Source organism: Haemaphysalis longicornis, unplaced genomic scaffold, assembly GCF_048455015.1.
Source record: "Haemaphysalis longicornis isolate Haplotype H1 unplaced genomic scaffold, Haemaphysalis longicornis Haplotype H1 scaffold_8, whole genome shotgun sequence".
Classification (NCBI taxonomy): domain Eukaryota; kingdom Metazoa; phylum Arthropoda; class Arachnida; order Ixodida; family Ixodidae; genus Haemaphysalis; species Haemaphysalis longicornis.
This window is the reverse complement of record NW_027526445.1, coordinates 26,109,215-26,135,266: the sequence shown is the minus strand read 5'-3', so window position 1 is coordinate 26,135,266 and position 26,052 is coordinate 26,109,215. Positions and strand designations below refer to the sequence as shown.

The window sequence follows — 26,052 nt, the reverse complement described above, 5'->3', positions numbered from 1 at the left end:
GCCTCATTGAGGCAATTGTTTCCCAGGCCCGTGAGATATTGTTAATGTGGAATCTTCTCTTACCTCAATTCAGCGCATGTTTCTCGTAGACAAAAGGGGTTTGGAATCTCTTAGGGCAGTCTCGTGGAGGGGCGCGGCATACCAACCCGTTTAGTAAGAGTGTTGTATCGCGCCGGAAGTTCCGGCACGTACCTAACTAGGAAGTGTTTCTCGCATATCGCAACATTGTCGTCTGCTGCCCTCCGTTTTTGTGGCTAGTGATTTAGGGGTGCAAACAAGCCCGTTTTACTGCTTGCCGGCTTTGATGAGTTTCTATTTCCCTATCTATTACTGATATATCTCCAGTTTATAATGCCTACAAATAATGTGAAGCTGTATCCCGCAACAAATAATTAAGATCACATTAGAAGAACTCGAATTTGCTGTAGCTTATTTGCCGCGTCAAATCAGGTGCACAATAGGTATGTGGACAGCGTAGACTCTGCTTAAGATATTTTGTAGGTTCAATTGAAAGCCTCTACACCCTCTAATGCAGCCTCTGGGCACCACCCAGCCACCCCGTGACTCAGGGAATATCCAGCTGCAGTACCCCGTACTTTTGCAAACCACCACCTTGCTAGATCTCCCAACCCACCACCGCACCAGAAGCTCTCCAGAAAGCAGATTACAGACTGGCGTTAAGTACAGAGAAATTGCCTACCAAATAATCAGATGGCCAAACCAGATAATCCATCACAAGAAAGCTTCGCTTTCAACATTCGTTATCGTTACACGGAGGGGTGCTTGATTTTTATACCTAACGATTTCCTGCGCATACATAATGTTTCCTGAAACACTGGGGAGTAAGGCTCCAGCCTTAAAAGACACTTAGTATGCAAAATGTAAAATTTGGTTGTTTTTTGCGCATTTAGATGTAGACAAAAATTTGAGAAAAAACGGATGTAGTTTTACGAAAGCCGGGAATTGGCTCGTGCGTGCCCTCAGAAGTGTGGTTTTGATGCAAGACATCAAAATAATAAATTTCTGTCGCTCTGAAAAGAATGCAGTCCGTTTAATTACCCATACAAAAAATATCGCCAAATAAAAGAGAACAGCGCACGAGGCTTATGATGATTAACTGGAGATTCTGAAAAAAGCTGGGTTCGTTCGTTCTCGTGTTTAAGTTGAGAAAACCCAATCAATTAGGCTTTTACTTGCGTGCACGCGGTTACTAGAAGAAACGCTGCATCAGTTTTGCATCAGTTTAGAATCAGTTAGTGTCTCGGAGATGTCTGCGACATAGAATCAACACCACGCGTTTTACAAAGACATGTTGGTGTGTTCGCTTCGACAGGACGGACATTCGGCGTTTTCGGTCATTAACTTGCCTTTGAGTAACTGCCTATATAATGACAGTTAACTAGCGCTAAAATTAAAACAGTTTGCTGTAGGCCTGCCTGACACCTTTCTTTGAGAATGTAGGTATGAAAACCCGGCCTCTTAGCACGTTATAGCAGAAAACAGCACTAAAGAGAGGGAAGAAGCATAATGGGCGCGCGGAGGAGTTTGAGCGGTAGATATATAGAGAGCCAGATAAATAGACAAATAGATAGACAACCTTTGGTGAGTGTTAGGCTGAGAACTTGGGGTGTATGGGAGCGTGGCAACACCTGGGTTGCTTTCAACATTAGAAAACGTGCATGTAGGGGCTGATACGTGTGTTCCGTCAGTATTGCACGGATAACAACGTACTAAATGAGCAGAGAGTTCAGTACATTCTCTGCGCACAGGCAATGCCAGCTTTTTGATTACGTGCTTGCTGCCTTTGTTGCTGCCTGCCTGAGCCGCACGATTCGTTTTTGTAATTTGTACGACCGAGAGACTTCTAACCGTAGATAATTGGCCATTATTATTTACTTCCCTCTCATACTCTAACTTGGCTAAATGGCACCGTCAATGGTTTTTGTAAAACATTTACTTTGATTTTGGAATCAGATGGAAATGGACATTTCAATGTAGAGCCAGAATTTTTAGAGCAGCATCAAAACGTTTACTTCACAGAACGAAACTATAAAATGCTAATGAAGGGTACCATGTATCCACAATGCGTGGCCGTTCACATCGCGTACTCAAGAACCCGTGTACCTGACATAACGTGTACACGTGCCACGATAGGAGGAAAAGGTCCCAGTAGGTGGTCAAAGTTACACTCAGTTTCGCTCACAAGGCAAACAATGCAGCATTTGTTCTTAAAATCATGTCGAATGTGAGCGAATGGTGTGTCAGGCGAGGTATAAAAGTCCCCGCTCCCGCCGGTCACAAGAATTTTATGAAACTAAACCTTGGCCAAACAAGGTGGGGCCCACGGATGGTGGATGGGCGTGTGAAATGGGAGAAGGGAGCGTGTGTGGCTTCGGATGATTTCCTTTATGTAATACTGTGGTACCACCTGCCGCCAGCGGGAAAAGGGGGGTGTAGCGGTAGGCGGAGGGGCAACGGAGCCTGCTGTCCGCATTGGTACGTTTGCCTTATAACGATAGTTGGAATTTGGTAACGCGGAATGTAGTCTACTTGGATTGCATTATACTTTTGGGAGGCGAAAGCGGTTAACGCTCGATGAAAACATAGGCGTACTTGGTGCCGAAAGAAGGTGACGGCTTCGATAGAGTCAGTAATAATCACGAGGGGTGTTTTGCTTAGTGCAGTTAAAGGCCAACTGCAACGAAAATTTACCTGCCCCAAATTGTGCTTCAATGTGTGGTATGCGCTTCTAAAGTCCCATGTGACCCATTTTAAATTCAACAAACGCGCAGTTTTTTTTATTAAAACCGTTCGAGAACACGCCACTACAGCCGACGCAGCACTTAGCGGATTGTCGCCGCAACTAGTCGCCACTGCGGCGGACTTCCCGATGTTACATGCCAGTCAGGACTCCCGTGCGGCCGTTGCCTCTCCTCTGTAGCCCTTTTACGTGCGGCCTTACGCGAGTGAGCAGTGTAATTCGTTCCTCTTGCATGAATAATTGGTTTCCGTAATGCGAGAAGCTGAAGAAACTCTTGGTTGCCGATACATAAACAGCAAATACGGCAGTAGCGCAGCGACCGATTTCGTGGTGCGACGGCGGCAGCATTTTCTCGGTCGACTCGATGAGCACGCGAAACGCGTGAACGGCCTACGTGAGGCGACGCGCTGTTGGCACGGCTGGTCGGTGCGGCGGCGGTCGAACGACTACGGCAGCTGTGCGGCGCACTGCAAGCTCGCGGCCGGGCATCTTTATGAGTGCGCAATACGTAGAACGGCCGACGCGAGACGATACGCTGTTGTGGCTGCAGCTCGGTGCGTCGGCGCGCGAACGACTACGGCGGCTGTGGGGCGCGCTGCAAGCTCGCGGCCGGGCGTCTCTGCGAGCAGAACGGCCTGCGCGAGACGATACGCTGTTGTCGCGGCCGGTCGGGGCGTGAACGAGTACGGCAGCTATAGCTGTGCGGCCCACTGCGCGATCGGTCGGTCGACTTTTCGAGAGCGCGAGTACGCCGACGGCATCGAAGAGCTCTGGGGCGACGCGGGGTGATACGCTGTTGTCACTTCATCGCGCCGGTCGGGGCGCGGACAAGTACAGCACGCGGCGCACTACACGGAATCGATTCAGCTCAAACTACTTCGTCAAAAAACAAATAAATACTAGCCGCTGCGGGCAACATTTCTCTCGCCAGTTAGAAAAACAAAAAACGAGGCCACATTTTGCAGTACTGAGCCTGGGGGAAGATCACTGCTTCACGAGTGAAGACACTGCAGTGCTTTCGTCGCTGCATGGCATCATTATCTAAAGATTTGGCGTTGGCACCCAGCTAACAGGAGCAAAACTGCCCGCGTAAACAAAAATAATAAAATTCTGGATTTGAACTTTCACAACGTGCGCTGAAACCTACACCCTAGCAGGCGTGTTTCTACACTTCCCTCACACGGTAGCTATTTTTTTTTTCTCTCACAAACACAGGATGGTTCGATCGGCACAGGGCATATTAGTTGTGCCAGCGCCCATCAAGAGCTAAACCACTGCCTTTTGTACACCCAGCTTCGCCACGACGTCTGGCGATGCCTGTGTTTTCGTTTTACCGAACGACTATAGGCGCGTCTGAGCAGCTCACAACGAAGTAATAATGGTTGCACGAACTTCCCTACCCCTTTTCGCGCATTTTTTAAATGTCTAAAGCAACCGACGACCCAAAACACATCGAGTGCGCGCCGTCTTCTCACAGGCAGCTGTGGGAAAATCCGCCGGCTGCGCCCACTCAATTCCTGAGTGCAACGTCACTTCCGGCGGTCCGTGATGGCCGCCCTTTTTTTCCAGTTTCGGTTTGAAAATAGCGTTTTGATCTTCATTTACGATGCAGGGAAGCACATCTGGGCCTCCAAATTTTGCAGGTAGCAACTTTTAAGGTTATACTACCGGAAAATAGTGCATTTACGGAGCCCCAAAATTTCGTTGCAGTTGGCCTTTAATCCGTCTAAAAAGAGTGTGTTAAATCAAAGGACGGCAAACGGCAGAATTAAAAAAAAAGAGGTCTCCGGGACGCGATATCGGGGCATATTTCTGAGATTTCTCTGCTTCGAGAGATCTTTTCACATATGCAGATTATTTTGGAATGCAATCGGACATTTCATGGCTGCAGCTGCATACGCGGCAAAACGCACAAACTTCGCGGATAAAAACAGCTTCAGTTTACTTTTAAATTAATCATCGACCTAAGCTTTATAAAAACATCTGGGGGGTGTCGTTTTATACGGAAAAAATCATGGCAATTCCGGCATACGAACATAAACGGTAAAAATAAAAATATTATTATTTGTACGCATTTTTAATTAAGCATTAAGAAAAACAATACATATGAATAAACCCAAGTGTAAACTCTTATTTCCAACAAAACGGTTACGGGTTATAACTCGCTGAGTTAGTCTTTGCACAAAATCTTGTATTTTCCATATGAATTCTAGTATGCGCTACAGACACAATGCTTTTAACCAAGAATTTATTGTGCATCTGCTTAATTTTCCTCGACTCCTCTAAGCGTAGCAAATGTAGTAGGTTCGTTAAAATATGCTGTATGAAAGTAGAGTTGTGTAACTGTCGTTGTGAAGTCCGCTGTATGAAATCAGAAAAGTACAGGTTAGTAATACGCCAAAAAAAAAACTCCCACCTCCCCTCGCCGGAACCCCTCTGTAGTTGCGACGCATAGGCGGAGCGGCGAAGCGACCGCGTTTTATAGCGCGCATAACGTTGAGGGGACTGCGTAAGCCGGTCCCAGTCGATGACGACCTTGGCGTACTTGTAAAGCGGCGTAGACTCTAGGTGTTTGAGCAGAGCGTGGATGTTGCTTCGCCGGAGAACGGCACACCGGTTATATGCGCAGCGCGCCCGAAGGAGGGGAAACCGCGGAAGAGAGAGTACTGCACATGCGCCGGCCCCAGCGCGTCTGCCGCGGCTATGACGCAACACAATCCACTTTAATCCAATCCAAGCCAATCCAATCCAATCCAATGCCCCTCGCGAGAGAGTGTTCGCTATCGGAGACGAGAGGGGGTAAGCGGCGGAGAGCGCAGCTGACGTAGCGAGGAGAATGGGGAAGGGTGGACAACGCCGACGGCGACGATGACGACGACGACGCCGGAGGGACAAGGCGAAGGAATCAGATGCTCTGCATCTAACATTGTTTGATCTGTCCTCTGTACACTACTCGTTGTGCTCTTATAGCTCCCACAAGGATTTCCTGCTTAAAACTACTTTCCTACGACATTACCTTCGCAATATTGTGGCAATCTTTTAATGAAAAGAAGCAATGTATGAGCCAATCTTGAATACCAGATTTCAATGAGCAGTTATACCTTATATCACGTAGTCATAGAGGCACCAAGAAAAGAACGCAATTCACACATCGGTTTGCTGAGTAAGCTTGTCCTAAAAGTAGATTGGAAGATACTTTTATAAATATCTTCTTTCACTGTATAACCTCAGGTTCATATTTGTCGCAATGTGTGAATTCGAGATTCTCTAACTTCCAAAAAACGGGATTCCGAAATAAATGTGGAGGGTAACTGTCCGAAACACTTTACCTGCTCGCACACACAGTATGCGTGATAACAGGTACAATTTTGCAAGGTCGGTCGGCGATTGCGACGGCACCTGCGCCAAACTCACTGGAGCTACAGAGAATTCACGCGTACCTAAACTTCGTTCAAACAAACAAAGCGTTCAATACAATTGCATGGTACACATAAATAGCACTGCCGTCATGAGGACGGGGGTGTGACTCGTTGCAGTGTTTCTGTCATTTGCCCTGACTGAAATTAAACTTCCAAGTATTTACGCGTACCACAAACTCCCGAGACATTCCGTTCCCTCGTGGGTACAAGCCCGGCATTTCCTGTGCTCACCCAAAGAATTCTACTGCGCCGCTTCGAACACGCCTTCAATTATTTTAGGCAACTGCTCGAAAATCGCCGAAATTCTGTTTCCGTTCTCCAGTTTTAAAATCGTGGAATTTGTAACTTGCGCCCTGGGTCCAGCCCCATTGAGGCAATTGTTTCACTGGCCCGTGAGATATTGGTAATGTGGATTCTTCTCTTACCTCAATTCAGCGCATGTTTTCAGTAGACAAAAGGGGTTTGAAATCTCTTAGGGCAGACTCGTAGAGGGGCGCGGCATATCAACCCGTTTAGTAAGAGTTTTCCATCGCACCGGAAGTTCCGGAACGTACCTAACCTGTAAGGGGTTCTCGCATATCGCAGCATTTTCGTCTGCTGCTATCCGCATTTTCTTGGCTAGCGATGTAGGGGTGCAAACAAGCCCATTTTACTTCTTGCCGGCTTTGAAGAGTCTATTTCCAAATCTATTAATTATATATTTCCAGTTTACAATGTCTACAAATGATGTGAAGGTGTATCCCGCAACAAATAATTAAGATAAACTAGAAGAACTCGCATTTGCTGTAACTTATTTGCCACGTCAAATCAGGTGCACAATATGTATTTGGACAGCGTAGACTCTGTGTAACATATTTCTCAGATTCAATTGAAAGCCTCTACACCCTCTACTGCATTATACCAGGCAGATGGCGTCCCAAATGGTCCCTCGCAGGGGAACAGAAAAGTTATTTTTAGTTTTGTGTTAAATGAATGCAGTGTAAGGAAACATAAAAAAAAACCCTACGGGCTTGAGTACAATGTCTTTGTTTCTCGCTTTGCTTACGTGTGTACACCACTATGCGTTTTTCTAACATTGTCTGAAACCAACTAGGCGAACACCAAATATACTTTGGCAGTTCTCTAGTGTCTGATCAATGTCATCTCAGGCTGTTCCCAACGCGTTTTGAAAGATCTGTGTTATCTCCAAGTAATTTCGAGTTGTCGGGATGTTTCAGAGGCTCAACGAAAGTGAATGGGGATATTTCTTCTAAGCTTTATAGTGTTAACTTAGCACGCCCCGTGTTTTGTTATGGATGGTTTCAAAGAGACTACACATCCTCCACATGTAGTACTAATAACTAATATTCTAAAGGAGCCACCAGAGTCCTGTGGAAGAAATGGGGATATAGACGAAGAAAGAACACTTGAGAATGTCACCGGGATACGGAAAAAGTCTCTGTTTCTCATAAAGTTCCCTTAGTCCATGGCACCAGTCTTGTGCGGCTGCTCGAGCCCTGGGGATGAGCATAAACTGCGTGTTGAGTTCCGAGCTGGAAAGCATGAGTCCAAAGAAAAATCAGAGACAGACTCACGTGCCTTGTTTACACGAGCAGTTACGATGTGAGTCGGTCCAGACCGGTATACAAGCTTTTAGAAGCCATTCGCCAAGGCGTATTCGACGATAAGTTCGAGAAGGGAAGCAAGCATCCGTTTGGTTTTGCCGAAACAACTGATACAACATCATTCAAATTTCAGAGTGTTCGGGGACGGCTTGTGTGTCGCAAATTTGTTTCGTAGCCATTGTAACCTTAACAAACCGGCTGTTTAAATTCGAATTGATTACGGCAAGAGTGAGGTGATGAAGGTTTCAAATACCTGTGAACAATTTCAAGAAATCGTTTACTTGCCGGTATTCTAGACCAATGAATAGCTATGGCCAAGCACCTTATTGGAGCTTTTTGGTTTTCCTACCTTTACAGGCGTTAGGAACAAACCGTTCTCCAAACTGGGCATAACATAATCGAGCTGAGGAAAATCCATGTTGCTCAATTGGGTGAAACTATTTTAGCTTAAATCTGAATATCTTGCAGATTTCACGGCGGGTTACATGAAATGTGCATAGGTATAAATTCTTTTAATGTCCGAACAGTAATTTAGAGTATTTAGTTACATTTTTGCAATTTTTTATATGTTGCTATTGACCTCTCGCACTGAACGAGTATGGTAACCAACACATCGTGATTATGGCGCTCCCTGCATGGGTACGTACAACCGAAATGGGACACTGTCAACCAACACCAGCATTGCTGTGCACGAGAAACCTCAGAGAGAGAGAGAGAGAGAGAGAGAGAGAGAGAGAGAGAGAGTTTGGCTGCGTCTTGTTTTTGATTGGCCTCTTTATAAATGGCATGGAGGAAAGAAAAGGTTAGGAGAGACCCTGACGTCACATTTGTGAAACCAAGTCCTGCCAATATTTGAGCCCACTGAGCCCACCACGCCATCCAATCATACATTGCTGTCTGTGGTTGGATTTGACTAACATGGCGTCGCCCTGCCATCCCGCTTCGAAGCGAAAACAGCTTCGTCGCTAATTCCTCGGTGCGATGTCATGTTCTAAGCTCTTGATTTCGCCTTCAATTTGCCCATTCTAACCCACACCCCAAGTTTCAATCGAAAAACGGCCTTTGTTTTTGAGATAGAAGGACAATTTCTCAGCTCTTACTGGCAAAGTAGCGTTTGTCATCGTCATATCAACGGGCTCGCGGGATGGCGAACGAAGACGACGGGAGCATTGTTTTGGGTCTTACAGCATTGCGGTCTTTGGGCGCTTCATCTCAGTAGCGATAGATTGCACATCGCTTCACAACGAAGAAATACAAAGTGAGCAAAGAACGAACTGTGGCTCTCGCCAACGCTGAGCGAAAGTGATTTTCCCGGCAGGTCGCCGGTGGCGGCAGCGACTCGCTCAGCCGATCTCGACGCGACGTAAGCGCCGCTGCGGCTAGGGTACGAGTTAAGGCCGCCACCGGCGGCGCAGTGTTCAAACTAGCCTAATCTAAAAACGTTTATCGTAGCGACTGCGCTGGTTTGCAAGCGTAGCGAGACAGCAACATACCAAGCGCCTTAAACATTTGTCCGTTCTATTCGCCCAGATTTGGCCACCGCAGTTGTAAACAAGTAAGCAACATTGTCTATGGCTCAAAAAAATGACGCCACTTCCTCCGCATTTTTTGCAATGCATTTGGATGCTAGGGGCCTCTCCTGAGTTTTCTTTCCTCCATTGAAACGGCGACCGTTATACCTGTTGGAGAGGCGCATTATTAGATTTGGCCTTTGCCTCCCTCGGTTCGTCTCCAACCGTGTTTTGTGCTTACAGGAACTCATTCCAGTGCTCCGGTAATGATTTCTCTTGACAACGGTAATGTCTTACCTCCGTATGTATGGAGCCTCCCTGGAGGTGCCATCCCTTGCTGTTTCCCCTCCCGGTTTATGTTTTATACGTCTCAGGTCGAAACTCATTTCACCCCAATTGCATTTTGTTGCAACACGCCTTGCTTGTACTTCTGTTAAGCTACATAAAGTTATTCTAGTATCCGTTAATGAGCGAGAAATTCAGTTTTTTTATCGAAACCACTTCCCTTGGGGAAGAACACTTCAAAAAAGCTCTTTATTAACAGCTATTTTAAATGAGTATTAACAGAACAAACCTACGTGTTCTGGGGATTATAGATATGCATCTTAAGACTGCAGAAATCTGGAATTGGTATTTTTTCGCCATCTTTAGATTGGAGCTATTCGTTACGAATCCCGGTCTACACGCTACATTTAATCGCAGAGGTTCTACCAATAGCGTTCGCTCTATGTAAAGTACTGCGACATCTCTCAGACATCATCATATTGTCCGATTAACTGTCAGTTATTTTCGCACAAAATTCCCCTTCCGACTGTGTAATGTACCGCCATCTACGTTTTGGTTCAAACGCATGGCAGCGATGCATGTTTGGCATGAGCTCGTGGGCCCACAGGCATCAGTTGCAACGAGTTGCCGGACAGTCTCGCTAACCCCGCTGTTATACCTCGCGTTCATTGCGGGAACCCACCTGACTCTCTTTTGCATCTTCAAGGTTAAGACAATATTGGCATCTCGACGCTACTCGTTCAGATGCACGGATATAAATGAAGCGTACACACCTTTAAAACATCGGGTAGAATGTGGTTCCCGGGTGGTTTGTGGTTCCCAGAAGTGGGAAGTAACCTTCGCTGAACTGCGCTGTGGATTCTGAGGATTAATTTATATTTGTTTAAAACAGAGCTTTTCTCTACAGAACTATTTGGGTGGTGCCAGGTCACGGAATCAATCGAAAATGTTTTTACACCTGTAACTGCTTGTCGTGAGCTGGACAGCTGCTTTTGAAGGAGCGATAATTGGGAGGCGCGGGGAGCGCTCACACCCACTGCTAACAATTATGTCCAATCAACTCATGACACAACACACACCTCTTCCGACACTTCACTCCTAGTAAAAAAAGGTATAAGCGAAAGTCAAATCGCTGGGAGATCCAAACGCATTGCTCAGAGTTACGAACCAGTAACTGTAAAAAGCACTCCACACAAACACTAAGAAAAGGGCGCACACCTTCAAAGCCGACGGAAACTCCCTCATCAAGCACAGATATGCAAGTGAAAATCAATATAATAAACGAAAAGTAAGCCCTCATAGAGCTGAACATGTTGGCCATCCAGGATTAACCGGTAGATTAAACAGGATGGTGGAACGGATGCAGAACACTCGCAATTGCAACGCAAGCCTCCACTCCTACGCCCAATGAGAAGCGTTAGAAGGGATACGCAATATTTCTTCTAAACCTCGATACATCTACTTTGCAGCGTGATGGCAGGGGCCTCAAACCGATAGGCAAAACCTTTCTTGCTCTGCCAGCGCATTTGTCGGACCTACGAGAAGAAACAAAGTGCAGTTCTGCAGTACATAAGCAATGCTGCCACAAAACCTGATATAATAGCACTGCAGGGGGAAGGATGTATACCACGCCAGGCAGGCTACGTCAGAAACCACTTCGGGAACCTTCCGTCTTGGGTACACACCCTCGCGAGACAAGCCATCACCGTCGTACAAGACCAAGTTGATGGCGGCAGCATCGAGCATATACTCCTAGGAATCTTACCTCGAAGCAGAGGCGGCCAGGTGTATTTGCGCTCATTATCTGCAGCCCGTCAAATCATCACTGCGATACCTTAAACTACTTAAAACGAAAGCAGAGAGCGCGGTGGGCAGAAATGGCCTGTAAAAAGCTGAGATTTTAACGCAGCGCATCCTCTGTGTGGCTATATGTACCCCGCGCCAACGGGTAACAAGCTCCTCTTTACCAATCAGCAACACCGTCTAATCGTCCTCACTAACCCAATGTATCCAACACGTATCGGCAACAACGTTACACGGGGTGCAAGTACCACCTCAAGGTGGTCAAGAACTTCACGCAGTGGAGTGGTAAAAAATATTGAAGAGTTATGTCGTAGCGATCACATTGCTGTCGGTGCACTAATGATGATCCCCCTTTACGTCGAACGCTGAATTGCTCGAAAATGACTGACTGGATGATGTTGAGCAATCACAGAGCTCAGAGTGAGGCAACCTTCATAAACTCAACCACTACCATGCTATGAAGGAGGTGATGGCATCAATCGGGTGCAGGCCCCAGTTTTCACCCTCTGAAACCGAGTGAAATGAACAAATTCGAAATACTCCTCTGGAAAGCGTACAAGCAAGCGCTAGCCTCCCCTCTCAGACCACCTCAGGAAAGCGGGAAGCGCTAGGGGTGCACAACAAGGTAGGGAAATCATTGATGTCCACCTCGGCAGCAAACTCTTAAGAGAAAGGACCACTGGTACAATAGATGTAAACAGAATAAACATAATATATATGACCAAACCCAATACAAACGCTTCAAGAACGCTTCGGTTTGTATGATGACAAAAAGAAAGCGCGATTACTATTCATCTCTCATCGAACAAGCGGATGGGGATCGGAGGAAATTTTGGGATATTGTCAATGATGCCTTTGGCCTGAAATCAAGGCCACAAATACAATTTGATTTAGTCGACGAGAATACAGTAAACTCTTTTTAATGACTATTTTACCAACGCGGGCCCAGAGCTGGCCAAACAAATACATCCTATAAATAATTCAAAGCCGCCACTGCAACCTATTTCAAACAGTTATGTAATAAATGATATTGAACTGCATGAAATGATAGGCGTAGTTAAAATACTTCATGCAAGAAAAGCCCCTGGGATAGACAGATTTTCAGTCAAGAATTCAAAGATAATATAGACATTCTCTCTCCGCATCTTCGGCATATATTTAACCACTAGCTAGAAACCGGAATCTACCCTCACCCACATAAAACCGCTTATTTCCTATTTTTAAAGAAAGCGACAAGCTAAAACCTAGCAGTTATAGACCCATTTCGGTGTTAAGTGTTATAAATGCCATATTCGAGAAAATCATCAGCAGTCATATTAGGAAATGTATATCAAAGTACAACATTATAGGTCCCAGTCAGCATGGCTTTGCACCAAAAAGATCTACATCCACAGCAGTACTCATTCTAAGCCAAATTCTCAACACTGCTCTTCACAACACTTATATAGCCGTGTTAGTATATTTAGACATAAAAAAGGCCTTCGACACAGTTAATAATGCCAAATTATTGAGTAAACTTTACAAATATGGTTTTAGGGGTAGAATACATGAAGTGTTAACTAGTTATTTATCTGATCGCAGACAATGCGTGACAATTAGGAACTTAATATCTGACCCAAAACAATATTCAAGGGGATAACTAAGGGCTCAGTATTGGGGCCCATTCTATTCTCCCTGTACATACACGACTTTCCATCAATTTCGGAACACTCACAGGCATTATTGTACGCTGATGATACGGCCCTTATTTTCACAGGCGCGACGATCGAAGAAATTCAGCCTAAAATAAACCACGGTCTCAGAAGTGTACTAGAGTGGTTCAACGACAACCACCTCTCCCTTATTCTTGATAAAACTAAATACACGATCTTTCACCCTAGGCGAAAACAATTAGGTTCCAATTTGTTATCTATTTGGTTAAACAACAAACAACTTCAGCATGTATCTTCCTACAAATATTTGGGCATCATCTTCGAATCGGATATGCACTGGAAGTCGCAAATCCAACATTTCTGTTCAAAGCTGGCTTATGGGTGTCATATCTCACTAAAACCTCGCGAATGTTTTGATTTGGCCATACTACGGATATTGTACTTCGGTATTGTCCATAGCCACTTGAGTTATTGCCTGGAATCCTGGGGTGGCACATATATCACATATTTGGAACGCGGTTATTCTGATACAAAAGCCCGCCTTAAGAATTATGAGGTTTTCTAATTCAATAGAACCTAGCAGACCTCTTTTCCAGCTAACACGAATATTACCATTTACCGTTGTGTACAAGCAAAAAATTACTTTAACAATTCATAATATAGTGCAACAAAGCGATCCGTTGGCGTTGAGTTTATTTTTCTCCACTAACGTAATCACCAGAGCTGCAACTAATAACCAATTTAATTTGCCTGTTTGCCTTAATACCCACGGACAAAGATTATTTCAATTCAATGGCGCCCATATTTGGAACAGTATACCTAATAACGTCAGGAATAAAACTAACTTCTCTCTGGCTTTAAAACTGGATCTAATAAGTGTGTATGAATAATGATCAATTGTCTTTTGTATTGATATGTTACGGGTATGTTGATTATGTATGTTATGATATACGATGTGTCAAATATTTTCTTGTGATGGGTTAAACGTTTGATATGTTCATTTCCCTGCTTTAACTAACCATTGTGTTCGTTTTTGCCGCTGTGAAGAAAGCGTATTTAGTATTGGACCCACGACTAGCCAATTGGCTATGGGTCCAAACACTGTCTTGAATATTTTTGTAACCGTATTACATGAATAAACAGAACTGAACTGAACTGAACTGAACCGACTCAGGCAAACTTCGAGTGGCCGCAGGGTGATGGGGCAGCTAGGCTATCTATGATAGCGGACACGAACCATGCTTGACCGTAAACTGTGCCACACTACATCCGTATGATCTTCAAGAGTGCTCCAACCCTGTGCAACATGCCCCCCGAGCATTGTATACAGCGAAGAAAAGCACGGGTACAATTCCTTCAAAGAAAGTACTATGACTACCCCTACTTGGATTCCCGGACTCGGTCCTCTACGCAGCTCGCCAAGCAACAGCACTAAGTGTCACTGACGGGTTAGGCGATGTCATTCGCACCGCGACCATAAAAAAATAGGAACATCGAAACCGAGCAAACGCCCGATGACTTCTTGAACAACGAAGAAACTCCTTCGCATATTCGCAGACTGCCATCAGGCGTGTAGAACCTGCGCCAACGGTCGTATCTCAACATCCGGTGTTCGCATACAAGGAATCCTGAACATAACAGAAGGATTCCTTGAACACAACTGCGGTAAAATGTCGGCTTGATCTCGCAGGGATAGATGGAAACGAGCGATTACAGGCTGAAGTCTGAGAATGCAGCTTCTGGGCACCACACCAGCCACCCCGTGACTCAGAGATTATCCAGCTGAAGTACCCCGTACTTTTGCAAAACCACCACCTTGCTAGATCTCCCGACCCACCATCGCACCAGAAGCTCTCCAGAAAGCAGATTACAGACTGGCGTTAAAAACGAAAAAATTGCCAACCAAACAATCAGATTGCCAAAACAGATAATCCATCACAAGAAAGATTCGCGTTCAACATTCGTTATCGTTACATAGAGGGGTGCGTGATTTTTATACCTAACGATTTCCTGTGCATACATATTGTTTCTTGAAACACTGGGGAGTAGGGCTCCGGCCTTAAAAGACACTTTGTATGCAAAATGTAAAATTTGGTTGTTTTTTGCGCATTTAGGTGTATATAAAAATGTGAGAATAAACGGTTCTAGTTTTAGGAAAGCCGGGAATTGGCTCGTGCGTGCCGTCAGAAGTCTGTTATAGATGCAAGAAATCAAAATAATAAATTTCTGTCACTCTGAAAAGAATGCAGTCCGTTTAATTAACCTGTAACAAAAAATATCGCCAAATAAAAGAGAAAAGTTCACGAGATTTATGATGATTAACTGGAGTTTCTGAAAACAAACTGGGTTCGTCCGTTCTCGCGTTTAAGTTAAGAAAAGCCAATGAATTAGGCTTTTACTTGCGTTCACGCGGTTATTAGAAGAAACGCTGCATCAGTTTTGCATCAGTTTAGCATAAGTTATTTTCGCGGAGATTTCTGCGACATACAATCAACACCACGCGGGTTACAAAAGACATGTTGGTGTGTTTGCTTCGACAAAACGGACATTCGGCATTTTCGGTCCTTAACTTGCCTTTGAGTAACTGCCTATATAATGACAGTTAACTCGCGGAAAAATAAAGCAGTTTGCAATAGGCCTGCCTGACACCTTTCGCTGAGAATGTAGGTATGAAACCCCGGCCTCTTAGCACGTTATAGACGAAAACAGCACTAAAGAGAGGGAAGAAGCATAATGGGCGCGGAGCAGTTTGAGCGGTAGATATATGGAGAGCTCGATAAATAGACAAATAGATAGAAAACCTTTGGTGAGTGTTAGGCTGAGCACTTGGGGTGTATGGGAGCGTGGCTAACCCTGGGTTGCTTTCAACATTGGAAGACGTGCCTGTAGGGGCAGATAAGTGTGTTCCGTCAGTATTGGACGGATAACAACGTACCAAATGAGCAGAGAGTTCAGTACATTCTCTGCGCACAGGCAATGCCAGCTTACTTGATTACGTGCTTGCTGCCTTTGTTACTGCCTGCCTGAGCCGCACGGTTCGTTTTTGTAATTTGTACGACCGGGAGACTTCTAACCATAGATAATTTGCCATTTATATTTACTTCCCTCTCATACTCTAACTAGGCTAAATGGCACCGACTATGGTTTGTGTAAAATATTTACTTTGATTTTGGTATCAGATGGAAATGGACACTTCAATGTAGAGCCAGACTTTTTAGAGCAGAATGAAAACGTTTACTTCACAGAACGAAACTATAAAAGGCTAATGAAGGGGACCATGTATCCACAATGCGTGGCCTTTCACATCGCGTACTCAAGAAAAAGTGTACCTGATATAACGTGTACACGTGCCACGATAGGAGGAAAAGGTCCCAGTAGGTGGTCGAAGTTACACTCAGTTTCGCTCACATGGCAAACAATGCAGCATTTGTTCTTAAAATCATTTCGAATGTGAGGCGAATGGTGTGTCCCGCGAGTTATAAAAGTGCCCGTTCCCGCCGGCAACCAGAATTTTATGAAACTAAACCTCGGCCAAACAAGGTGCGGCCCACGGGTGGTGGATGGGCGAGTGAAATGGGAGAAGGGAACGTGTGTGGCTTCGGATGATTTCCTTTGTGTAATACTGTGGTACCACCTGCCGCAGCGGGGAAAGGGAGGGGGGTTTAGCGGAAGGGGGAGGTGCAACGGAGCCTGCTGTCCGTATTGGTATGTTTGCCATATAACGGTAGTTGGAATTTGGTCACGCGGAATGCAGTCTATTTGGATTTCATTATCCTTTTGTGTGGCGAAAGCGGTTAACACTCGATGAAAACATAGGCGAACTTGTTGCCGAAAGAAGGTGACGGCTGCCAAGAGTCAGTACGAATCACTAGGGGTGTTTTGCTTAGTACAGTTAATCCGTCTAAAAAAAGTGTGGTAAATCAAAGGACGGCAAACGGCACACATTAAAAAAACAGAAATCTCCAGGACGGCATATCGGCGCATATGTCTTAGATTTCTCTGCTTCGAAAGATCTTTCAACATATGCAGATTCTTTTAGAATGCAATATGGAAATAATGGGTGCAGCTGCATCCGCGGCAAAACACACAAACATTGGGGACAAAAACAGCTTCAGTATACTTTCAACATAATCATGGACGTAAGCTTTATAAAAACATCTTCGGGGTGTCGTTTCATATGGAAAACATCATGGCAATTACGGCATACAAACATAAGGTGTAGAAATAAATCTAGTAATAACTCGACGTATTATATATTTATGAGTTTAGAAAAACATTTTATACAAATAAACTCAAGTGCAACTGTTTTCTCCAACAAAGTTTTTGCGGGTTTAGAGTACTACATTCCGTATTTGCACAAAATCTTACATTTTCCATATAAATTCTAGTATGCTCCACAGACACAACGTATTTAACATAGAATTCATCGTGCGTCTGTGCAGCGTTAAACATGAAGCACCAGCTACGATAAAAGGAAGGAGTAGGTGTGTGAAACTATGTGTACGAAAGGACAATTTAGTGGCAGTCGTTGTGAAGTCCGCTCTGATTTTCAGAAAACTACATGTTAGTAACACGCCCAAAAAACATTGTTGAATCTGTCCTTTGTACACTGCTCCTTGTGCGCTTATAGCTCCCACAAGGATTTGCTGCTTAAAACGACTTCCCTACGACATTACCTTTGCAATATTGGGGCACTGTTTGAATAAAAACAAGCAATGTATGAGCAACTCTTGAATACCAGATTTCAATGAGCAGTTCTACATTATATCCCGTAGTGATCGAGGCACCAAGAAAAGAACGCAATTCACACATCGGTTTTCATTGCTGAGTAACCTTATCCTAAAAGTAGATTGGAAGATACTTTTATAAATATCTCCTTTCACTGTATAACCTCAGGATCATATTTGTCGCCATGTGTGAATTCCAGATTCTCTAACTTCCAAAAAATGGGATATCGAAATAAATGTGGAGGGTTACGGTCGGAAACACTTTACCTACACGCCCAAATAGTATGCGTGATAACAGTTACTATTTTGCAAGGTCGGTCGGCGATTGCGAGGGCACGTGCGCCAAAGTCACTGGAGCTACAAAGAATTCACGCGTACCTAAACTTCGTTCGAACAAACAAAGCGTTCAATACAATTGCATGGAACACATAAATAGCACTGCCGACACTTACAGAAAACTCTACGCTACCGCAGGCGCTCGTGCGCGCAGGCACTTGCAGTGGGACTCGAGACAGAGGTCACACATGCGAGAGGAGCGGCTAACACCCCCTCATACGTACACACGCAAAAAAAATAATCCAAATACAATAACCTGCACTACAAGAGGCTGTACAAGGATACAAGTAAATCCAAGAAAAAATAGGGCTCGCATCTTCCGGGAGTCGATCCCGGGTATGGACCGAGGGCTACCATGGAATTCACTGAACGCTAACCCTATGAGGGCTTCCGTAGCACAACACGCCAACTCTACGGGTGGCCTACACGCTAACTTTACAGTCTGATAACAATGTTTGAGCTAGACGAGTCGGCGTCACATGGAAGCTCTCACATGCTGTCAGGCCGGGACGTAGAACCGGAATGGTTTTGTGGCTCGCGACGATGACGGAGAAGATCCCGCATCTTTAAACCTGGAGGGACCCCGACGAACCTACCATAGGACTTCGACTGAAACATTCAACCCCGAACACCCCCCCCCCCCCCCTCATCTTGTCACCAGCTCGTGCCTGTAAATCTTTGACGAGCCGACTGCCCCGCCACCCAACGCCTGCACGCTGGCCTTACTGGCCACTACTCCTCTAGTTTGCCGGCATCAAAACCAGAAACAGACCGCACACACGTCTGCTTTGTTTTCTTTTCTATTCCATAGTAAAAAACACAAGCAATATTTCTTGCGCGCGACAGAAATTTTTGTTGTTCAACAGGAACCCCTCTCCTAGAACCGGGATCTCTGTTGGAACTACAGGATGGTCGGCTGCTTGGCAGGAATATCTGTTGTAGAACTAGAAAATGTCTATGGCACTTCAAACATTTCTGTTGTACGAATGACCTAATGTCCCATTCCGTTACAGGGTCATCCTGTCGTATTTTGTGTTGTGTTTTTAGGCTGGGTCATGGTCCTGACACCGCAGCGCTGAACACCCACTTGCGTGGTTGTCTCTCACGAATCCCCAGATTCAGAACTAGTTTTGCAATAGATGCATAGCGGTGAATTTGCAGTGGAGGTCTTGTTACCATAGCTGGGTTTCCTCCGACGGGGTAATAGCAGGTCAGGTGCTTCAGTGCGCAAAGCCAGAGAACCCGAGGGCAGACTATGGCATGTTGTTAGTGGTGTTGTGGATTGAAGTTCTGGTCTTCTTATCCATATTAAATAGCTGATTTTCTACTTTGCCCAAATGAGGAAAGGTTGGCATTGGTTCAGTAAGTTGCGGAAATGGTATGCTGTATCTGTCCCCCTAAAAATAGATACATTACACCATACAGGCTGTAACCTTTATGGCTATCTGTAAAAGCTTTAACGTCTATATCAACCGTTAAAAGCCAATTCAATTACCGTCGCAAGCCGGTTAATTTTGAGTTGCGATTAAGGCCAAAGATATTGTTGAATACAGAGGTTACTTCATGGCATTAAGTTTGGAACCACTAATTTGTAACCGCTAAAATGAACTCGTAACCTTTGCGCCCGTGGTTCCGTGGGTGCTTGACCACGCGAAGACCATGTGATTAACCAGGTGACAGCAGTCTCGTCGGGAAGCCACGGGTCACCGAGCGTCGTGTGTAGCGCAACTCTTGCTGCGCTCAGCCATATTGTGTTTGTGCAACATATATAACTTCGAAGTCTCCGTCCGGCCGCGGTGTATTTGTCGCCGTCCTTCAGGGGCCGGAAGGTAACCATGATTTCTTATATTTATTTTATACAGCAATACAAGCAGCTGGAAAACATTAAATACTTCTTATATTGGTCAATTGTGATGAAAGTGCAGACAACAACCCGAAGGCGTAGAGCGCCAAGCTTTTGTTGACAATGACATAACCGTAGGCATGTTTTGACGGATACTCTAAAAATGTAGGTATACTTTTTAAAACTGGTGATCTAAAAACAAAGCAAGGCATAATTGAAGATCTATAGTAGAGGCCTTTCCTCGGCAGTGGCTGTACATAGGATGATGATGATTATGATCTTTCCCACCTCGAGTTCTAGGCCGTAATGACATCTGTGACAAACAGATACTTGTGGGGAGTAGTGCGAGGGCCATGCAAGGAAGATTGCGAGGGCTTAGGGTACATCGTAAAGGCTGCGACGTACCACATCGATTCACCTCAACTGCGCTGTGGATACTGTGACAATAGGACAACAGGGCATGTAAAATTAGGCACATTGTGAAGGTATTCCAACCTTTTTAACTGTTGGTATAATGGCAGCCCATTATGCAAGTTTTATTACCTTCCTACTCTTTTAGAAAAAAATGTTGGAATGAAGATAAATCACTAACGAATAGAACCATGTACGCGAACAGATATGTGCGAAGACAAGCACAATCAACTGTCGAGAATGAGGTGGATCGTATCATGATCGAGGACGAGGTCACAAATTTTATAACATGCTTTATTCGATGCAATAACGTGCGCAAGGAAGATAAAGGGTTCAGGGTCACACAAGCAAAGTTAGGTTGTCTGCTGTGCAAAGGAATATCATTTCTGAAACTGAACTTTGACACTTTTTATTTGATGTCTTGTCTATTTTACAGTTTGCGTAGTTTCCTCACCCATGGCTTTATTACACGCATTCAATATTACAGGTTTGACTCCAGGACAGAAACAAGTGAATCAGTGAGTGTTTTCACGAGGTTTATATTGATAGTATGTTCTGGTTTGCTCCACAAATTTTGAACTTAGGTTTGTTTTGGCCACGCAGTAAACCTAAGAGTTTGTAGGGCACCCGCAAACGACCGGACCGAATGCATGTATACAATATTGGAACTACCTGGGTAGTTAACAGCTCACAAAACCAATCATGATTGCCGCAGCTGCTGCTTACAAAATTTTATTTTTTAAATAATTTGTGATGGCTGCTCCTGTGAAATGATATTGTCTTGAACCCTTGTCCAAAACGATGACTAACCTGGAAAGTGGCTACGATGACTTTTTTGTGTCCGGCTGTGCATGGCGGCGTAGCAATGTTATCATGTCGAGACAGACGTTGTCTCTCTTGCTGTCCCCCTCTTCGTTTTTTGTTCCTTTTTTATGGGGAGGTAAGACATCAGTTGAGCGGTCCCCTCAGCTTGTGATCGGCCCCTTACTTGACTATGACGACACGCAGCAACAAGGTTAGCGGCTAGAACAAGAAGTTCTGCCCCTCTTATGGAGATATGTTTATCACTCTGTTTCTTTATTTTTAGTTGCTTTTTTGGGGCCCGGGTTAAATGGTGGATTTCTCGGTCGGCAGCCTGTTTTCTCATCGTGAGATAGATCGCTGGCTTCAACGCAAACGCGGAGACATCGGTCAGAGTTGGTCCTTGTCTAATTATTGTTTTGGAGCCATTACAAACGCACGTTTGCAGTGATTAGAGTGTCGGCACAGGTACTTTCAACATTACAGGGTTTGGCACAATAATGCTATCTGGGCTATTAGGCACGCCTATTGACTGGAGGAGTGTGAATTCATTTATGGCACCAGAAGTTTTTATTTGGGCACTAAATTAGGATGGTTCTTTCGTATTTCCCTTCCACCGGAAAAAACTACCGCATTTTTGAGAAAGCGTAGTCTTTCGCCAACCTATCATTTCGTCGGTGGCACAAAATGAACACGTCAACTCCACCCCGGCACCGTCTTTTTCTGTGTTTTTGCTTCCACTAGGTGAGTGATGGCGATAGACTGATACACCTTTGCTATTTGGCAAGTTGATTATCAGTCATTTTGTAGTTTTCCAGACCATCCAGAGAGACGGCTTCATTAAGTACACGTTTGTGATTTTGTTACTTCATTTTGACTCTTTTATTTTCGGTACTTTTATTTTTTGCTTCCTGTGTAGAGGATGGTTGCAGGCTTGTTTATTTTTATTGCTTTTTTCCCTCACAACTTTCTACATTTACTCTAGAATTACGAATAAATGTTAGCTGAACACATAAATCCGCACATAATTGTTCGGCGTGATTAAAGAAACGCAGTGTAGCAGATTAACACGTTTTGTCCAAAGTCCCGTATGATCCGCAGGTATGTGTGGGAGACGGTGTTAATGGCAATATTTATACGTCTTCAAAGAAGCTATTCATTTGGTTTTGTTTATTGTCTTGAAGGGTGTTCTAGCTGATTTTGCGAATATATCTGGAATGGCATCAGTGTAGGTTAATGTTGATTACGAACGGCATGTGGATTTCAAAATGACATGTGGTGTGCCGTATACGATAGTGTTCTCAAGGGGTTGATTGGGGTGATATAAAGATTAGAGCGCAGAATTTTAATGTTCCAGAGCAGCTGCGTTTCTTCGCATACAACTTCCTCTCAAACAAAGTGGCACCTTACAGAACAAATTTTAAACATTGTTGTAAATAAACGGGAACGCATAGACAGCACAATGTTGAAAATTCGATTCGTTCCTTGTTTACGACAACCTTCCCCTCTTTGTATGTTATTAATGGCTAGGGTGCCCTGAACGTACCACGACTTCCGCCAGAACAACGTGAAGCGTCTGAATCAACCACTACTAACGATGGTACGTAATAATTTTTATACAATAACTTCGCCAAATCTATTTAAAATTCTGGAGAAAATATATTTGCATGAACTTAGCTAAATCCTTGTATGCTTTCTTTACATATGTTTTACTTTCTATGACATTAATTGGCTCACGAAGGAGATATTGGGATGTGACAAGTGAAGCAACTACACAACTCTAAGGTTAGAACGGCAGCGAACCACAGCTTTCTGTTTCTTAAAAGATCCCCACTGTTTTAGGATTGTGCACGACGGCACCAGTGGACACAGCCACAGTGGACAAACACCCCAAACCTGTCGGTCCACAGAAAGTTACCACCCTTTGCTAGCAGTTCCTCGGGCCGGTTTTTGATACAAAAAAATATTCAAATAAAAGAAATATATTTAGCGCAATGAGACAGTTTATGACGCAAGTCCACCGTACGTCCTTCTGGAGGAACGAGTAAGTCCTTGAGGATATGCGATTATTAGTCAGAAGCCAATGTCAAATGTTAATCTTGCAGCCACGGGAGGTGTTTCGGTGTCAGAACACCCACCGAAATTTTAAAAGTGAGCCACCCACCCTCTCCTTTCGGACATTTTCCTCGGCGCTTTCGACCCAGTTCACCTATAAACTTAAATACGAAAACAAGAATAACATAAGAAGATGAAAATATTATCCTGCCAGGGCGCAGGCTACCATTTTAAATTTCTTTTACCGACGGGGTGTAACACCCCCCGAAAAATTTTACTGGCTACACGACTGAGTTTGTATACCTTCCTCCATTTCCCCATTCCCCCCATGCCCCCCCCCCCCCAAGCCAGGCAGAAATTTTCCCCCGCCAGGCAGAAAACTTGGTGCCATACGATAAACTTTTTAACGTAATGTTTTCTGGTATTTTTTATTTGCCCTTCTGATGGGGAGATGTGAGTAAAGGCGTTTTGATATGAACTTTGCGTTTAATTCAGAAGTTTATCAGTAAGAAATTTACAAGCTGTTAGAAGTTGCGTTTACCAATGCAGCTGACATGGGAGGCCGAGCTCCGATTTGGAAGCCCAGTGCCGGTGGTATTGTTGATGACAGGGTAAGAGTGCAGCAGGCCCTCCGGCCACCGCTACCTGACTCTCCCCGGGTAGAAAAAAAGTTCATTAAATGGCAGCTGTTTATACCCATGATTATTAATATGAGCGGCTGACAGTACAACCATCTGATTATGAAGTCGTTTATATATGTTTCATTCCGAAGAATGATTTTCACACGAAGAAGAAAAAGCCGCCCTCATAAAAAACTGGCAAAGGAGAAAAAAGAAATTGCTCACTGAAACACAGATTATTCTTGGTAAAAACTATTCCCGGTGTATTTTATACCTAAATCAGGGCTATCTGTGATTGTTTTACAGTTAGAAAACAGAAATATTCATATAAACAACGCGCATACAATTTTTGGGTCTGAATAGTTCGAATTTCGACCGCTGCCCGTCGCTTAGCTGTCGTTTGCTCGAAGAAAAATAACCAACATAATGGTCGTCGTTATACCTGGTCAGACTCATGGCAGCGCCACTATGTCTTCACTTTGCGTGTGCACTAATTGTGAAGAAATGTAGTCGGTACATTATCTTCTACAGCCATGATCACAGCTCGGTAGCTGCGCGAACGCGCAGCCTAATCCGTTTGCCTTCATATGCAGGTACTCACCATGCCTTCAAAGTTGTTCCTGCGGTTTCTTATGCCTGGCTTCATCGGACCGTCAACAATTCCCGCCGCCTTCCACAATAGAATTTCTAACTTGAATCCCGCTACCATCGCACCGCATTCAGCAACAGCGCCGCCACTGCAAACCTTGACCCTCGACGACACCTGGAATACCCCATCAATACAGACATCATCTGCAGCCACAAATAAAAAACCACCACCCCGGTCCGCGCCGCATGGGGGCTCGGTAGCTGTGCGAACGCGCAGCCTAATTCGTTTGCCTTCATCATGCAGGTCAGTAACAGAAGTGCTTTTCTTGCTACGAAATCGAGTAATTATTTTTTAGTTCAGCTGCCGAGCCCACGGTGCTGCGTTTTGATAATTGTCGAGTGTGCGCCGGTCATACGCTCTTTATTGCTTCGAAGTATCATTTCGAAGCATGTCGAAACTAACCCCTGGGCCTCCCACGGCTGAAGACTTGCTTATTGAATCGCAAGAGCTATCTGCCGGACAGAATAAGGTCATTTCCGACATTCAGGATATTAAAAACCAGCTATCAACGACGGAAGTAACGATAACCGATTTGTGCAAACGCATCACTGACCTAAAAAACAATTAACTGCCCTTTCATCCATGCGCAGAGAGCTAGATGGCCTAAAGACATACACAATCCAAATGACTGACAAGATCTGTAATCTGGAATCCCGTGTAGACGACAGCGAGAACCACTCGCGACGAAACAATCTGATATTTTATGGTATTCCGGACACTACTAAAACGGAAACGTTTTCGGTCTCGCAAGAAATAATTATTCGTCCCTGCTCCGACAAACTCAAACTAACAATTCCTCCCTCACAAATTGGGCGTCCGCACCGCCTAGGGCGCTTTACAGAAGAACGCCTTCGACCCATAATTGTAAAGTATCAATCATCTAAGTCCAAAGAACTTATCCTTTCAAACGGCCGCAAATTCAAGGACACAGACTTCAGCGTGGGCGAGGACTTCTCCCCTGGAGTACTTCATGCGCGCAAACATCTAATTGCTTTTGCAAGAACTAAGTCGACAGCTTTCACTGTGAGCTTCAAAACCCTTCTTCTCGGAACTAAACGGTACATCTTTGACGAGTCATCGCAGTCAGTGTAAGAGTTAAAATAGATATCATCCCGTCCTCGACCAAAGCCAACCTCTCCCCAAATTGTCCCCAAATCAGCTTTTTCGTGTTCCGTGATCTTTGCTAACATTAGAAGTATCATTTCGAATCGTGAACATATTTGTAATCTGGTTTTGTCATCCAACAACGACTTTCTTATATTGACCAAAACATGGTTGTGTGACAGCGTCTCTTATCAAGAGGTCTTGGCCGATTTGCCTAATTTTAAACTGTTTCAGAAGGATCGGAAAGATAAGAGAAGAGGAGGGGTTCTTATTGTCATAAACCAAAAAAATATCCTGCTCGTTAGTTAACCTTTATTCTGACCTTGAAATAATTTGGATTCTTTGTTCTGCTAAGCCCCAGTCAATATTACTTGGCGTCAGTTACAGGCCCATGAATAGCTGTCCTGACTTTCCTGATAACCCTAATGACGTGTTAAACGAAGTTACAAAAAATATCCCAATGCCACGGCA

The 26,052-nt window shown here is 44.5% G+C and overlaps 1 pseudogene; it reads left to right on the top strand.

Annotated features, from left to right (window-relative positions):
• Positions 1-25,569, top strand: part of LOC144148225 (uncharacterized) — a 145,854-nt pseudogene extending 120,285 nt beyond the window's left edge.
• Positions 25,570-26,052: the final 483 nt, after the last annotated feature.